The sequence below is a fragment of the Nycticebus coucang genome, chromosome 13 (genome assembly GCF_027406575.1).
Source record: "Nycticebus coucang isolate mNycCou1 chromosome 13, mNycCou1.pri, whole genome shotgun sequence".
NCBI lineage: Eukaryota > Metazoa > Chordata > Mammalia > Primates > Lorisidae > Nycticebus > Nycticebus coucang.
The window spans coordinates 59491658-59508286 of record NC_069792.1 but is presented as its reverse complement, the minus strand read 5'-3'; the positions used below and the strand labels follow the sequence as shown (position 1 = coordinate 59508286).

The window sequence follows — 16629 nt, the reverse complement described above, 5'->3', positions numbered from 1 at the left end:
CCCAAGGCAGGGGGTAAGAGAAGAAGACATGAAACACAGCACTCCCTGGTGTAAAACCACAGCACTCTAATCTCAGGCAACTCTGGCAGGCTACTAGTTTGTAAACTCTTTCCAAATAAAGTTGGGTAAGAATGAATGCAGTGATTTCATGTAGCCAATATTGTCACTGCAAGAGCTTTGAAAATAACAGGCTCTCGACAGGTTGCATAGTTAAATTGCTACCCAGCCCTACAACTTACCAGCTTAAGGCCCTCAAACTAGCCAGGCCATCTGTCTCCCAGAATTCTCCCAGAATCTATCCACTTCTTCAAGACCTTGACCACCACTTTGGTCGAGGTATTCCCAAGCTATCCTTGGACGGTGCTGCTCCTCAGTTCTCATCATTCCCCTTATGAAAATTAATAGTAATATTTGTACAGTGCTCCCAGACAGCATTCATATTTGTAATAATCTTTGGTGTTCTTTGACAACCCATAAAATAGACAAAACAGCTTTATTGCTTTTTTTTTGAGACAGAGTCTCAAACTGTTATCCTGAATACACTGCCATGGCATCATAGCTCACAGCACCCTCCAACTCTTTGGGCTCAAGTGATCCTCTTGCCTCAGTTTTTCTATTTTCAGTAGAGATAGGGTCTTGTTTTTGCTCAGGTTGGTCTCATGACCTCAAGCTATCCACCTGCCTCGGCCTCCTAGAGTGCTAGGATTACAGGTGTGAGCCACCGTGCCCAGCCAAAACAGCTTTATTGTTGATGCTATTTTATAGGAAAGAATCTGAGGATCAGAGAGGTCAAATGATTGCTTAAAGCCACACAGGTGGCAAATGGTAGCGCTGGTTCTGAAATTCTATACTTTCTAAAACTCTAAATTGCCATCACTAGCATGGGACTGGACTTCTAAGTAATACTCATTCTGTATTAGAATGATTTTTTTCACTTACATAACAATTTTGAGGATTGCATAAGTATTTTTTTCTAAAACAGATTTCACTTACAAAGATTTCCTAATATTTGCCATGGAGTGCACTCCTGCTACAAGAGCGAGAACAGTGGCAGGTTGTAACAGAGGACATTGCCTGCTGAATGCAGGGCCTTGGGACACCATTGCTTTTTTGGTTGTTGTCATTAGTGGTGAGAAGGTTAACAAAGCAGAAGTCTGCTCATATTTCCACTCTCACTTCTAAAGAGTTTCTGTCTTCAAGGTGATTTTCACCGAAAGACCCCAGGCATTTATAATAAAAAGTGCCACGTCAGCTTTCAGCTGTGGCTACTGCATTATAGTAGCAGCATCATTAGAGTTAATAATATGCAAAATATTTGCATTAATGTCTTACATTCAGGGCTCATTTAACTAGTATATTGGTGCTAGATCAGCAGGTTGACATATAATTTGGTCTTCCCTTGAATGCCCTGCCATACCCCTCACCTCAAACACTTTCCCTTCCCTGCAAAAAGAAGAAGAGAAAAATCACATTGTATTTTAAAAGTGAAAACAGAATTGGGCAATCTTATATGTGAGGATTCCCAGATTGCAGGCAGATCCCATTCTTTCAACAAGAATATCAGGCGAAGTGTTCCTAATTATGTGTATTTAGATTAAAAGTGGAGCTAGTTAGCAGTTTGGCTGTCAGACTCAACACTAATGAGCAGCCCAGTAAGGTGGACATAGCCCTGGACACACTCTGTTTCGTGCCTGACTCAGCTACTGACAGACTGTGCTACCAAGGAGGTGGGTGGCTGGCCTCTCCCTCTGTCCCCAGGTCATGTCACCTCGGTCTTTGGCTTCTCCATCTGCAGGATGGGATAAAAGCTTAAATAATGAGCCTGTGCAAATGGAGCTTCAACCACTTTTAAAGCAAAGGCCTTTGTAGACCAAATTACATGAATTGAACTTACCAGGGTTTCTTACAACATGTCTATTAAGTGCTTCCTGGCCCACTTTAACTGCAAATGAACAGATGTCCTGGGGACAGGGGACTTCGCAGTATATGAATGCTACTGTGCGGTGTCACAGGATGTTGGTAGGAACACAGCAAATATGTAAATAAAGAAGCTTACAAATGTACTGTAGGCTATGTAGGTGGTTACATGGTGCCCACTTGTAATTATTCAGACTGGGTTTGCTCCTCATATCAACCGTTAGCTGTGTGACTTCAGGCCGTCTATGGAGCCTCTCCATTTCTTCTTCTGTGAACTGGGGATGATAATGGCACCCAGCTCAGGAGGTTGTAAGAAGCAGTACCTTTTACAGCCTAGGGCCTAAATAGCACTTGACAGCAGCATTATCGTTAGTCACTGGGCATCTCTACCTCTCAGATATTCCAGGATGGTCCCGAGCTGAGCCTTCTGTTGGGCATTTATAGTGATGATAGGTAGTGCTTTTGCAATGCTTCCTATAAGCCAGACCCTGTGTGAAACGTTTTATAGCTCATTGCATGTAAAGTGCACATTCTATAAGTGCTGTTATAGTTCTCATTTCACAGATGAAGTAACTGAGGTTTAGTCAGGTTAACTAGCTTTCTCAAGGTTATCTTTCTCAAGGTTATCTATCCAGGTAGTGGTGCAGCCAGAATTCAGACTCAGAGGTCTGTCTGCCGAGTGTGTGCTCTCAACCTTCTACCGCTCTGTCTCCTGAAAATTACTTCTCTAGGCTAGACCAAAAATCCTCACGTCTAATTCAGAAACATAATCTCTATAATTTCAGAGATTATAGTTAAACATATGGATTTTTAAACATTTATTCGTGATCAGAACACAAGCTATCCTTGGATGGAATTTATTGTTCTTGCTAATAAAGTAATTTAATTAAGCAAAGAGAGGAATATAAAAAACCCAAACCAAAAGAAAAAACAACCAAAACCAATAAACAAAAAAACCCCTCTTGCTCTACACTTTCCTCTCAACCAGCAATAAAAAGCCTAAAACAGTAAAACATCTTTTCAAGCCAAATTAAGACAGGATGCACAGATATCAGTAAAGCAGAATTCTGGCACAGGTAGAGAAATGTTTGATTTCCATTCACATAGAATTTTATTAGCTGCTGCTAACGTGATGGCAGCATTCGATTGCTTTCTATTTATATATAAACATCTCCATATGTTTCCAATGTGGAACTAAGAAAACAAACCACCCACCCTCCTTGACACTGCTTTTTCTCCACACTTACGGAGTCATTATCTAATTGTTAGCACATGGTGAAGGAGTTGGGAAAAGAAAAGGTCTCTGCAGGAAGAAACTGGGATGAATAGCTGGGTCACTGGTTCGAATTGCTGCTTCTGGGGAATGTGTAGTCACAAATATTCCCCTTCCTCAGTGTGCCCTGTATGGAGACACACTCAGTGTAGATATGAAGAGCTGCTTATAGCTAGTGACAGGGAGCAGAGCCATGCTTGCTCGTTTTACTCAATGCATTTTAGCACTCCTAACAAGGTATTCATCTTTACAGGGCATAGGAAGAAACCTGCTCCTAGAGACTGAATGCTTTATTGCTGAGATAACCAGCACTGATAGGGACAAGCTGGGGCACACAGATGAGGAGGCTGAGCAGCTCAGTGATAAGCTCAGATATTATCTGTAACCCCCTTCCCATGCTTTGTTCTTTTAATAAAGAGAAACATCTCTTTATTAGGAGCCATGAAAACTGTCATTCCAGATGAATGGCCAGCAAACACATGAAAAAATGCTCATTGTCTTTCATCAGAGAACTGCAAACCAAAACCACCCTGAGATACCACCTAACTCCAGTGAGATTAGCCCACATCACAAAGTCCCAAATTTGCAGATGCTGGCATGGAAGTGGAGATAAAGGAACACTTTTGCACTGCTGGGGGACTACGAACTAATACAAGAAATGGAAAGAAATGTGGAGAATTATCAAACAACTAAAGTTGGGACTAACAACTAAGTTTGGGACTACAAACTAATACAACCTTTTTGGAAAGAAGTATGGAGAATTATCAAACAACTAAAATCTGCCAATTGATCCCACAATTCCATTACTAGGTATATACCCAGAAGAACAAAAATCATTTTACCACAAAGACATTTGCAGCAGAATGTTTACTGCAGATCAATCAGAATGTTTATTGCAGCTCAATTCATAATTGCCAAGTTGTAGAAGCAACCTAAATTCCCATCATCCCTTGAATGGATCAACAAACTGTGGCCTCTGTATACAATGGAGTACTATTCAGCCATAAGAAAAGATGAAGACTTTACATCTTTTATGTTTACCTGAAACACATTCTTAGTAAAGCATCTCAAGAATGGAAAAACCCCCAATGTACTTAATACTAATAAGAAACCGATATATAAACAATTGCAAATCCACACAAATGACAAAACACAAATAGAGTCCAGCAAGGGGAGGGAAGAGAGGAGAGGGGGTGGGGAGGGGGGAGGGTAATTGGGGAGAGGAGAGAGGACAATTGGCAGATCTCACCTAGTGTACACAATGTGAGGGTATTCAGCACCTCCCCTGAGTGAAGGGCTCAACTATAACTTGAACTTTACCTTGGAAGGTAACATAAAAAGTTGTACTCCCATATTAATTTAAAATTTTAAAAAAATCCCCAGAAACCCTCATTCATTACCAGGAAGTGCACACAAGGCAATGCAAAGGAAAGCTCCCAGACAACCTCCTAGGTTGGCATCTCTGGGTCAGTTAACACCTGCTCAGGGTGGAGGGTTTATAACTTGGTCTTGTGCTTCCATCACATCCTATAACACTTTTTTCTTTCCTTTTAAGGGTCAGGCTACTCTGCCAAAGAACAATTTAGTAACCATTAGCATTCTTTGGGTACAACGCAAGATTCAAAAGAAGAAAAGTGTTTAAAATACATGTTTTAAAATACTTCATAATATAAACACAAAGATTATATTTGTGTTCTTTGCTTAAAACTTCCAAGAGATTCTTCTTCAGAAACATTGACCCAAGTTCAATAACATTTCCTTTTCCCCAAATCTGGTTTCTTTTTCAAAAAACTTTTTATGGTCTCATAACCTACAGAAAATGGCCTATGAGAAAAGCATGAGAATATTAACTTATTTTCTCATGTTTCTCAACATGTCTTTGATTTTGAAGTAAAGAGAAATCAAATGAGAAGAAAAAGAGATTCATAATTATTTGAGTTAATCATCTAGCTTCCTGAATTTATTCTTCCAAGAAGCATACTCCATGATGACAGAGAGCAATCAGCCTCTACAGTTTTCTCATCCCAGCAAATGTTAATGTTTTACAGATAATTGTAGTGATACTGTTTGGTTAGGTGGTAGGCTCAAAACAAGTTCTTAGAAGCAAATCATCATGTGTGTGCTGAGTTGCTGAAATCCTCTTTTCCAGCTCCGTAACTGACCCTGGGATCCCCAGTTTCTGGGGGTGAAGGTGGTGGTTCTTCAGAGAGCCTCAGCTTAAACCACCATCAGGACTGGGTGATAGGTAAAGTAGTTTTCCCCCGTGGTGCAAAGTCAAAAGCAGGCTTTACTTTCTGGTCAGGTCTACCTTAAAGTTTAGACTTTTATTTCTGACAGTCTCTAACAGTCACTTTGAACAGACTTGGGCACCCAAGGGAAAACCAGGAAAGAGATGATGACAAGGTGGAGTGCTGTAAGTTATTTTTATTTGACAGCTAAACTGGCTGCAGCTTGGGGAAATGGGCAGTCTTGGGTAAGCTACATTAGTACTAAAATTGCAGACACCTTTTGTGGTTTAGCCACCATCGTGCCTGGAGTCAGGAATGAATAGCTTCTGGAGATCCCTCCCCACCCTATCATTCTGTGTTTTGTGCATAGAGGCACTCTGTTGTGAGACAAACCTGTTTACAGGCGATCTAATTTTTACAATGTTATTCAAAGCACTATAGATTTTAGTGAATTCTCCTCTTGTGCTAGTTAAGGTCCATGGATAGCCCTTAAACTTACTGAAAACACATGATCCTTCTATAACTGTCACTATGGTAATGATAGTGAGCCAGAAGGCTAAAATATGGCATAAACATTGGATAAAAATTTTTTTATTTGTGTTATATAGCAAACATGACTGTATTCTATTTGCTCTTAGAAAAAAGAACGCAACATCCAGGGCATTTGTTAGACAGACTTAAGAAAGACTTACATGGCAAATGAATGTCTATCCCAGTTTATTCTTTCATGTTGAATCAATATAATATTATAGTAATAGAAGCAGTGGGAATTAGAATCTCACAATTAAATTTTGATTCCATTAATGACATACATCGGTAAAGTGTTTCATGTTACTGGTTTCATATACATTTCAGTGTGCAGTTTCGGAAAAGAAATCTCCAACACAGCTGGCTTTGTCATAGCAGCCTTCTTGGCTTTTCATATTCTCTTTCCCTCTCCGCCCCCATCTCCCAGGCTACCTCCCTGTCAGTCTCTCCCCTTACACTCACAACACTTCCACCCTTTCCCAGTTTCAAAAGGTAGAAGCTAAATTGCCTAAATGAGGAAACTTTTCTTCAGTTGACCCTCTTCCTTTAATACTGTGACATGCTAAATAAACATAAAGATGTGTTTCTTGTTTTTGGCTGCTGCACCAGTCAAGATCGTGCTTCCTGGTTGACCTCTCATGCCCTTCTCTTGGTTGGGAAGACCACAGCAGCTTCTTTAAGTCCCATTCTAAGGTTATAACTCATCGCTGAGTTCATCTTCTCTTGAGTAGACAGGTTATTTCTTTTTAAACTATAATACTCATCATTTTCTTGTCCAGTAAAAATAGGCTACTCAATATTCTAGAACCCAAATATTTATTCAATCCTAGAGCATATCATATTGAAAGCCAACTCATGAATTTTCCTTTTTCTATAGCCTACAGATAAGCAAAGCATTCCTAGATTATGACAATATCCCCATATGCTTTATTTGATCAAGGGCCCTTTCCTAATATTATTATAGCAAAGATGCTAAACATGATTTTAGAAATGATTATATTTTCTCAAGAAAACTTTTCCTTCTTTCTAAAAAGCACAGGAGTGAGTTTGAAACCTTATTTAAAAAATTCCCACATATGAACTTTAGGGTTTTTGGTCTGTTCAAGTGACTTCGTGCCCTATTTCTGCCTAAGCCTTCCATGACTAATACACCACACCCCAATCTAACATGATGGCGTACCTCATTTAACATGATTCAATTTGTTTTTTAAACCTATCTTGCTCCTGTAAAAATTTGAGACTTCCTACAAGAAAGGATCTCAATGCCATATTATAATAAAGAGTAGGCAAACACACAAGAACCAAGGAAAGGCCAGGAAGGCAGGAGTCCCATCCGTGGGGATCTCCGCCATAGCTCCAGCTTCAGAACAGAGCTCAGCACATGGTGGGTGCTTAATGAATGTTTGCAGAAAAGGAAATGCCACAACTGGGAGAATTTTGATGTGACCCCAATAGCAACTTGAGGATATAATTTAGCTCTAGCTTGTGGCTGCCAATGTAAGAGGGAAGATTGATCTATTACTAAGCTCTCATTATCTAGGAAAAGAAAGCATACCACCAGCTCCTTAAAAAAGCAATTCTTTTTCTAGCATTCAATTCTAAGAGGAATTATTATGTGGCTCTTTATATGAAGCACATTGAACAAAATAATAGACACTCTCTAATAACAGTTTTACAAAAGATGCAGAAACACTTACTTTTCCCAACACTATTTCCTACATATTGATCCTCAATTAAAGCAAAAGCAAAATATTAAGTCATATTTCAGTTAAAGTGTTGCTTTAGGGAGCAAAATGTATTTATTTAACAGGGATTGAGACAGAACTGAGGAACAGGGAACCCACACCTCTCTCTCCACTTGCTCTGGGCTGTCCCAGTTTACATCTTTTATTGTGGTCTTAGCCTTAATTAATAGAGCCTCCTTTCTTTTGCAAACATTTCCTGATTTTAATAATAAATCACATTTCCACCCTTACATAATGAAGGAATTATGTAAAAGATGACTAAGATCAGATTGCTTTCCTATGGGAGGTCAGAATTTACCAGCAGAGGCAATTACTGGCTGTTACATTAAATGTGCTGAGCACTATAAATATGTACAAGAAAGCGAAAGCAACTACTGAAAAGAGTTGGCAAAAACTTGATAGGAGAGGTGATGTTTGGCCTGAGAGAAGCCCCTGGATTGAAAGCTCTCCTGTGAGAATGGAGATCTTGTTAGTTCATCAGTGTATCCCCAGGACCTAGCCAATAGCAATTTGAAAATACTTGTCAAATGAATAAATTAATGACACTATTCACAGCATCTAAAATAATGCTGTCCAAATATGTAGCTTTTCAACATAGAGGACCAGATTGTAGCTAACCTCTAACAGAAAAAAATATAAGCGTGTTCTACAGAATATCCCAAAAATCAATTGTTTCTCCTAGAATTTTTGTTGGAGTTAGCAAAAGATTCAAGATTGAGATTATTAGTGGGCATTAAATTGCAAACCTTTGTTGGAGCTGTACTGGACACTCATTTACATCTGGAAATGCATCTTCCCTTGACTTCTGGGACTGCAAATTCTTGGCTCTCTTGATGCCTCACTGGATGCCCCTTCTCATTTTTCTTGGCTGTTTTTCTCATCTCCCAGGCCTCTAGACTTTGGGGTGGTTGGAAATATCCTGAAGGTCTCTTCTTTTCTCTATCCACACTCACTCAGCTGGAGCTTTTATTCCGGTTTATGGTTTTCAGTAATCTTTACGGTGATGAGTCCCAATTCATATTTGCATGTCTCTCTTTTGAATTCCAGACTCATATCCAGCAGCTACTCAGGATCTTTACTTAGATATCTAACTGTGTATTAGGTTGCTATTGTTGCTGTAACAAATTACCACAAATTAATTGGCTTGCACCAACACAAATTCATTCTCTTATAGTTCTGGAGATCATAAATCTAAAATAAGTATTACAGGGCTAAAATTGAGGAGTTGGCAGGACAGCCTCTAAGATAGAATCTGTTATCCTTGGCTTTTCCAGCTTCCAGAGGTTTCCCTCATTCCTTGGCTCGTGGCTCCTCTCCTGTGGCCCTTTCTCCTCTTGCTTCTATTGTCACATTGCCTTCTTCCTCTCCAAACTTCTTGTGTCCTCTTGTAAGGTAGGTCCAACTCAGCAAAAGTGAAAGCATCCTCCTAGTTGCTGAGTCTAAAAATGTTGACAGCCATTCTTAATTTCTCTCTTAACTTGCACACCTCTAATTCAATCTAGCAACAAATCCTGTTGGATCTATTTTCAAAATAGATCTACTCCCCAACAAGTTCTCACTAGCTCCACTGATCCGGTCTAAGCCACCATCGCCCTTGCCTGAAGGACTGCAATAGTTCTCCAACTGCCTCCCTGTTGAAACCATTGCCATCTTGCAGACTATTCTTAGTCAGTATAGAAGCCAGAGCAATCCTGTTAAAAACTTCTCAAACCTTCCACCTGCCTTCCATCGGTGTTGGATTAAAACAAAACTGATAACCCTGATAGACAATAGAAAGATAGACTGATATCCCTAGAAAGACAATAACTCGAGTTATAACAAAAGGAATAGCTAAACAAATAAAAAAAATTAATAACAATTTTGCAATATATACAGACACGTGTCTTTTTATATTTTTAATAACAATTAGAAGTTTTCCATGTAGAAATACTATATATTTCTGAAGAATTATTTCTATGCATTTCATAATTTGTGTTGTCATTTTAACTTTAATTCTCTAATTGTTAATGGTATACAATGGATATTTGTATATTGAACGTAAAAAAATAATAAAATAAAGGTAAACATTAAAAACAAACAAATGAAAACAAAGCTTTTATATTCATCTGTAAGGCCCCAGATGTAGGGCCTGGCCTTCCGTAATTCCTCTGACCTCAACTCCTACTAATCTCCACCTCACTGTCACTGTTCCAACCACCTTCAATTCCTCAATAATGCTGTGACCTGGAACTTTTGCACTTGCAACTTCCTTTCGCCTTTGTACTTGTCTTCTGCATATCTTTTGCTTGTTTCTTCTGGAGATGTGCTGAGATGGCCTCCTTTTAGGGAAGTCTTCCTTCCTCGTAGAAAATGAGACTTTCTCCCCAGTGTTCTTGATAGCATTCTCTAATTCCCTTATTATGATTATTTTTCTCCTTTTTATCAGTAAGTGTTTGTTTTTATCATTTGTCTTCCCTGGAAGAATGTGCAGCTCCTGATGAAAGGGAATTTTCTGTTATGCTCACTACTTGTGATAGATGGTTTAATGGTTATAAGTTCCTGCCTTCTCTGTATGCCATGAATCTGGGCTGACCTTCTGACTTTCTTTGACTAATAGTCTGGGGAAGAGGTGACCACATATGACTTCAGAGCATGGACAAGAAGCCTTGCAGCTTGCACCTTGACATTTTGCAGCCCTGAAACTGATATGTAAAGAAACTTCCTCTGGGTTGAGGCACCATATGGGGGGAGTAGCCCAGCTGACAGGCAGCCCCAACTTCCATGCACATAGGTGAGGTTTTCCTTCACCATTTAGCTCCACCAAGCTACTGGATGAGCATGGCCTCAGTGACCAGTGTCACAGTTAAAATGCAGGATATTCAGTTAAATTTGAATTTTAGCTAAACAATTAATAATTTTTAGCACAAGTATATCCCATGTAGTATTTGCAATCATGTAAGCTCTATAATGACAGGGAGCCTGAATAGCACCAGAAACATGTAACAGGTGCTCACTAACTATGCACTTGTCAAATGAGTGAACATTCAATAATATTGCTTCAAAGGAGACTCATGTGTTTATATATAACCTGGATATGTAGGAAAGTTAGAATTTTAAGTATTAATGAGTCTGATTTGTGATATTTCCTGTGTGATAGATCACCATTCTTCTGCTAAGTTAGGCTCAAGAGCACATATATGAACAAAGACAAAACTATTCTCTGAGTTTTCTGAAATGCCTAATTAGTTAGTTGAATTCCCAGAATTCTTCACCAGAAAATTGGAAGAAATGATCTTGGCTAGGAAGAATCTGGAGGCAGTATTTAGTATTTATTTGGTATATGATTAAAGAAATCTCAGGTTATCTATAGAAGACTGCACCTCAAAGAAGGCTGAACAAGTTGGCCACAAAACCATCTCTATCTGAGCAAATAAACTGATTTTTCAAAGGAAAGATGGTGCACCAATTGCTTTTAGGAGCTGGTTGCAACAATGGCTCTGGGGGAAGAAGAGAGAGATTGAGACATAAGGAGCAGAAGGAGAATAGCTCAGAGACAGTGAATCCCAAGTGAGGTTCGTGAGGATGGGATGAAGGAGACCTGGGGAGAATCCTGAGCCTGGGGACCAGGGGATTTTCAGCATGAAGCATGAAAGGACCAAGCTTCTAAGGACACTATATTCATTGGACAGCAAAACCAACAATCAGAGTATTGAAAGTATAAAAATTGAGCTTCCATTGGGCAGGAGGCCTGAGTGTTGAGAGAAGGCAAGCATTGTTGTTGATTCAGATGGAGCATTTACATGAAGAAAACTCCATGCCCATTGCTATCCACAGAGCTCTCCCCTGAAGTCTACACCCTACCAAACTGCCTACTTGTCCTCTGCATGTGAATGGCTCATATCTCAAACTTCACACATTCAAAGCTGCATTCCTAACCTCCACCTCACCATCTTCTGCCCATTTCTGTTGCTCAGGCCCCTGACTGTGGGGTTACACTTGATCCCTCTCTTTCTCTCTCACTCCACATGAAATCTACCATGAGATCTTGTTGGCTCTTTTCTTATTATAATTTATCTGGAACCCGGCCACTTGCCCTCCACTGCTATTATCTGGTCCTGAACTACCATCATCTCTGACCCAGATTGTTGCCTACCTTTAGCTCTAGTCCCCCTTTAGTTTATTCTCAGCCCCACAGCCTGATGGTCATTTTAGAATGTTAATTCTTCTGCTCGAAAACCTCCAAATTCAGAGAAAATGGCCTGTATTGCTGAACCAATCTGGGCTCCTTACTCTGAATGACCTCACAGCCTACTTCTCTCCCTTCTCTGTTCCACATCAAGCACATTGGCTTCCTCCCTCTCCCCTGAATGCCAAGCACAGTCCCCACCGGCACCTTTGTAACAATCCTCTACTTTCCCTAGAATGTTCTCCTCCAGATTTCCATGTGGCTCCTTATCTTTCTCATGTCTTCACTCAAATATTAGCACTGACATGAAGTCTTCCTTGTCCCCCTCTAGTAAAAATCAAATAGCTCCCTCCTCACTACCCTATCTCTGCTTCCTATTTTGTTTTCCTCCTCAGCAGTTGTCTTCATATACTATACTATTTCACTTATTTATTCCACTTATTATTAATCTTGAGCCACCAGAATGGAAGCAAGGTGGGGGCAAAGCTTAAAACAGTGCCTGACTCTTAGAAGGCTCTCAATAAACTTGTGCCTAGTAGATGAATAAGTATGTAAAACATGTTTAAACACATTTGTGTGTGTATGTGCACACGGGAACCCATGTGAGCACTTAACTAGATGCCATTTTCGATGCTGGTGGTGGCGGCAGTGAGGGTAATGATAGTGATGATGCTTCTCCCAGCGTCAGTGATCAGAGGCATCGGGTTTTCAGAATCTGTTTTTCTGCTTTGCTTTCCTTTGAAATTTTCTCCAGAAAGCACAGGGTTCAACAACTAAGGTTAAAGCCGCATTTTTAGTCTGTTATAAACCTCTTAAAAATATACAAGGTTTTATTTTATTTATTTATTTATTTATTTATTGGAGACAGAGTCTCATTATGTCACCCTCAGTAGAGTGCTGTGGCATCACAGCTCACAGCAACCTCAAACTGTTGGGCTTAAGCCTCCCAAGTAGCTGGGACTACAGACGCCTGCCACAATACCTGTCTATTTTTGTTGTTGTCATTGTTGTTTAGCTGGCCTGGGCTGAGTTCAAACCTCCCAGCCCCGGTCTATGTGGCCGGCACCCTAGCCACTGAGCGGCAGGCACCGAGCCTATACAAGGTTTTATAACATCCATTTTAAGTGATAAAAATAAATACTTATCCAGAAGGCTATAAAGAATCATAATGATTTTTTTAAAAATGACCATAATTCATTAAAATACAAACGAAACATTTAAGGTTCCTTCAATAATGGAGTAAGAAGTGCTTATTTTGGAAGCTCTGTGGCAAAAGTTGGCTCCTTCTCAGTCCTGAATACATCTTAGCAGACCTTACTTAATCATCATTTCACCTCCAATGTGCAAGATTTGCCAGAATAAAATGGCTATCCCTCAGAGGAGAAGGGGATGAGCAATTATGACTGAATTTCCAACACAGAATTTTTAAAATAGTAAATGTATTTTTTTAAGAACTTAAGGTTTGTTATGCTAAGGTTAGTACAGCATGAGGCTAATAATACACACATAATCAAGAAGACTCAATTACAGTTACTAATAAATGCATCCTGGGACCACTTGGAACTTTTAACAACCGCTTCACATACTTTGTAACTTTTAGAGTATTCAGACAAAATGAAGGAAAATAATGAACAGATGAGGCAATTTACCTTCGAGAAGAGTTAACATAATTTAATAGGTATAGTTTAGATAAAAGGAGGCTAAGGAATTATAGCAATTATAGAAAAAAATTCAAATAGCTACCTGTATTGAGCTAAGGGAGGTGAAGAAAAACAATTTCCCTCATCTGAGAATAGTAATAAGCAGAAGCGGTAATCACCTAAAGGTAGGAGAAGAAAATAGCTGTGGTAGAAATAGCATCAAATATGTTGGAAATAATGATCATTCTGGGAAGCCACCTGAGGACCACTTAGGGGACACTGAACGCCAGAAATGCTCAAGGCAAGTTGAATAAAAGCAGTTATCAGGCACACAGAGCAGCTCTCCTCCAATTTCTCTTTGGACATCTGTGCTCTTCATCAAGGGTGTTGCTGATGTTCAAAGGATGAGCTGGTGATTAGAGAAACCATCTTGAGGAGGTTATGGGTCTCAGAGCAGGGTGGGAACTGCAGTTCCCTTGATTGTCACCAGGGAGCAAAAGGAGGTGATGTGTAGATGTTAAAGTCATTTTTCACTTACTGGCCATTAGGTGAAAAATGTTAGGCAAGTTACATTACTCTGGCCTCAGTTTACTCATTTATAAAATGGGAATAACAGATGCTTTGCAGATTTAGTCTAAGGCAGAAGTTCTTAGTCTGGGGTCCCTTGGGGGTTCACAGACTTGGAGGGTGAACAGTGAAGGAGGGGGTCTGTGAAGTTGAGTGGGAAAAAATTTACATCTTTATTTTCATTAACCGCAAACAGAAATTTAGAATTTCCTTTAATAATGAGTGTAAACAACAAACCCCAGTGGTATTAGCAGAAGCTGTCACTTTGTCACCAACAGATACCACAGATATTTTTATGTCACATTGGACTTGTTGCAGAAATCTCAAGGTAATTTTTATGTTTGTCACTATTTCAAATTACAATAATGATTAAATAATACTTGAAGACCTTATGTAATGTGTTTGCAAAACCACAAATGTACCTATATCACAAATTTAGCTTAAAATTTTTGATAACTGTATTTTAATAAAATTCACATTCTTGCAATACGTTGCATTTTATTTTATGCATTTGAAAATGGTTATGATTGAAGAAAAGACCCTTGGTTTCACCAGACTGTCAGAGTGGTCTATGATACAAGCAAGGGCCAAGAACCTCCTTTGGGCAAATGGTAGCTTTATTAGTACGGTAATAATGATGATGATGGTAATCATTCCTACTATTTTTATTAAGTTCACAAGAGTTAGTTTGTCCTGGACATCTGGGTTAGAGTTCTGGTCCTGTCACAAGCTAAATGACCATGGCAACCAATTAATCTCACTGAGCTTCATATCCTCTTCAACAATGGGAAAAGATGTATTTAATAAGGTTGTTCTGAGGATAAATGTATTATGTATGTTCAAAGATATATCATATACCAAGCTATTCTGTTCTCTTGAGAAATTATTCTTATCAACAAGTGTTTGAGTATAGGTACAGTAACCATTATTTAAGTTGCTGTCTAAGCCAGGATGCCTTTGCGAGTGGAAGGGGATGCTGTCAATGCATTCTTCTTAGTAAAGTACTGCAAGAATGAAAAAATAAATATCCAATGTACTCCATACTAATATGAAACCAACATATAAACAATTACATGCTCATATGAACAATAAAACACAAATATAGTCTACTACAGGGGTAGAGAAAGGTGCGGGGGTGGGTGGGGTGGGAGGGAAGGGGAGGACCAATGGCAGAAGGAGGAAGGGCGAGACGTGGGATCTCACCTAAAGTGCACGTTGTGAGGGTGCATAACCTGCCCCATGGGTGGGAGGCCCTTTACAACTGGAGCTCCACCCTGGAGGTGAGAACAATGTAATCCAAAAATTTGTACCCTCATATTAATTTGTAAAATAATTATAATAATTACAGCAGGGCAGGGGAAGTGGAGTAAGACGGCCAATAGAAACCCCCTGCTCTCTTCCTTCCATCCCTCCATGAGAACACCAACTTCCCACACGAGTGAGCAAGCACTTTGAGAAGGACCAATAATCAGGTGAGCAATCACAGTACCTGGTCTTAACATCGTCTCAAGGATAAAGGCACTAAAGCAGGCAGAAAAGACAGTTTTGCCTTGTCTACACCGCCTCTCCTCCATCCCCTGGCAGTACCGCCCCCGTGCACCTAGTGGAGAGAGAATCTGTGCCCATGGGAGGAGGAGTGAGGCGCCTACTGGACTATTCATTGGCACTCAGGGCTTCCATAGGGAAGAACAGCACAGGCAAGGATTTTGCCAGTGGTCACAGAGGGAGCATTTAGACCAGTCCGGCAGAGGGAAATCCTTCACCCTGAAGCCTGAGGTCTGGCTACACCCACCATGGTCTGAGAAAATGTGGCCTGGGGCCCTATAAACATAGGTGATCTTTTGTAGGGTACCTGTCATCATACCTGCCACTTCCATATAATGAAATGTTCCATATACAACATATACAACTATTACATACCCATAGTAGGGGTAATTCAAAATAAAAAATTTAAAATATTATTATGGCAGGGCAATGAGTGAAAACTAGCCTACCTCAGCCAAATCAGGAACAAAGGCTACTTAAAAACTTTTCTGATTTTTTTTTTTAATCTTTCCTGCCACTATTTTTTAATAGTTTCTGCCACTAAAATTTCAACAGATAAATACTTTATTTCCTTAATTATTAGAGTCATATTTTCTCCTATTTTAACATTTTAGAAATTGGAATGTATCTTGCTACGTATGCACTCTGTAAGAAACTTGCCAAATACCAGGCAAAGAAACAAATGTGCCATATAGCTGTTGTCATTGTTTATCAGGTGTAAACTTTATCACACAGAAAAGGCCTTGGGTGATCCATTTTATGCCTCACTTATTTGCACTGGTATTAACACAGATCATTAAATTTTAAATTAGAGTCCCTCATTATTGATTAAAGTTCTTGGTAAGGTTTGATGTACAGAGAATATCAATTTTCATTTTTGAGGCAAAACAATTAAAAGCAGTAGGAATCACCAAATTGTCAGAATAGACCCTAAAGAAGCAATTCTCAACCTGTGGGTCGCGACCCCTTTGTAACACTGAAAATACATCGCGGCTTTAGGAAGGTTGAGAACCACTGCCCT

The 16629-nt window shown here is 39.6% G+C and overlaps 1 protein-coding gene across 1 annotated transcript in view; it reads right to left on the bottom strand.

The window, feature by feature from the left end:
* Positions 1–16629, bottom strand: part of CPQ (carboxypeptidase Q) — a 509108-nt gene that overhangs the window by 92775 nt on the left and 399704 nt on the right. The window lies entirely within an intron of this gene.